This window comes from Aotus nancymaae, unplaced genomic scaffold (assembly GCF_030222135.1).
Source record: "Aotus nancymaae isolate 86718 unplaced genomic scaffold, 86718_ANA_hifiasm-v0.15.2.pri h1tg000033l, whole genome shotgun sequence".
NCBI classification, from domain to species: Eukaryota; Metazoa; Chordata; class Mammalia; order Primates; family Aotidae; genus Aotus; species Aotus nancymaae.
The window spans coordinates 59,564,125-59,565,667 of record NW_026988447.1 but is presented as its reverse complement, the minus strand read 5'-3'; the positions used below and the strand labels follow the sequence as shown (position 1 = coordinate 59,565,667).

Sequence of the window (1,543 nt, the reverse complement as noted above, 5' to 3'; positions counted from 1 at the left end):
GGTCCCCGCACTGGCGGGCTCCGAAAGCGGGAAAACAAAGGTTCCCACAGTAGGGCCGGGGGAAACGTTTGGCAGTGCGACAGTAGGAAGTGACGTTACTTCCCCTTTTCCGGTCCGCCGGATTATGAATGACGGCCGGCGGGAGTATTTTCCAGATAAACTGCCTGTTGTTTTTCTCTCGGCCTTTGTGGAAGCTAGTGGTTTGCAGGCAGCAGCTTCCAGAGGCAGCCTCGGAATTCCAGCTCCAACTGGGCGGGAAGGCTCAGGCAGCCCAGGTCGCCGACACGCTCACGCACCCTCCCTGCCTGGCCGCGCCTCTGCGACCAGGTAAAGAGGGCGCTCGGGCCGCTGGCTTCTTAGCCCCCGCGACCCTCTAAGGACTGCTCTTTTTTTCGGGGGTTGCAGGGCTGAGCATGCGGGGAGAAGGGTGGGAAGGACAAGGGCATGGTATCATCGTCCTGGTTTTTCTCCAGCCCTGGGGCCGCCTCCAACTCCTTTTTGCCCATTCCTGCTGAAGGTGCGGGTGAGGGTTCCGGGCTCCTCAGTAGTTCGCGCTCCCCAGTTTTCCTCTAGCTAATCCCTCATGTCTTCTTCTGCTGATGGAGGAATGGGGCAGCTTCCAGTTGGAAGCGTTTGTGGGGGTGGTTTGCTGTTTGCTGTTAAGTGTAATTTCATAACCTCTTGGGTCACACTTTAAACTTCTTTTCTCTGGCATTGAGTTTTCCATTCCAGCCCTTTCTGATTGCAGAAAGCAGTTCTATGTGAATACTACTTAACATTTACTCCAAAGGACTTGCATCGTTTTGGGCCATTTGCTTATGTTTTGTCATCACAGCAGTATCTCTTCGGTTCTTAACTTGCATAGAAAATTTAACTTGCATGAAAGTTGCTTTGGTTTCGGAAACGTTTGCTAATACACGTACTTTCCATCCCAGCTTTTTACCTGGTTTTGGGATTAGGTGACTTGTTTTTTCCTCTTTATTCTTAATGCCAGGAGTTCATTCCTTGTCATAAGTTATTGAATATCAAGAAAAATGGCAGCTTTAGTAATGTATCGTGTGCTACATTATTGATAAAGAAGATGGTGTATTTCTATTTTTTCTAAGTTTATCTGTAGAAGCAATGTTTACAGGAGATGCTAGCAAAAGCTAGCAAGAACTGTTGATGTGATAATTTTAAACATGTAAAGATGGTCATTTAAATCCATGAAAATAAGCTGTTATAACACAACTAAGTGAATCGCTGTCATGTTTAATAAATCAAACATTAAGCTCTGTGGGTGGTTTTTTTTTTTTTTTAAACTGCCTGATGGGGAGCATACACCATTGAGAGGATTGCTTTAAGCATACACATTACTAAAAATTGTTTGTATTACACCTGAAGGTATCGTCTTATGAGGTCGCACTTCAAAAATAAGACTGAAAAAGTCAATGAGATTTGAGAATAATCTTATCAGTTGTTTTTTTATTTTTTGTATTTTGCACTTCTACGTGTTTGCTTTAAACAAAACTCAAACTTGAGCTTCTGTAATAGTGGGCCCATC

At 44.9% G+C, this 1,543-nt stretch overlaps 1 protein-coding gene across 1 annotated transcript in view; it reads left to right on the top strand.

Annotated features, from left to right (window-relative positions):
- The first annotated feature begins 109 nt into the window (after positions 1-109).
- GSTCD (glutathione S-transferase C-terminal domain containing) overlaps positions 110-1,543 on the top strand; it is a 135,901-nt gene continuing 134,467 nt past the window's right edge. Inside the window, exon 1 of the mRNA XM_012436582.2 lies at positions 110-327. The gene's annotated coding sequence lies outside the window, so the exon portion shown is untranslated. The remainder of the gene's footprint in view (positions 328-1,543) is intronic.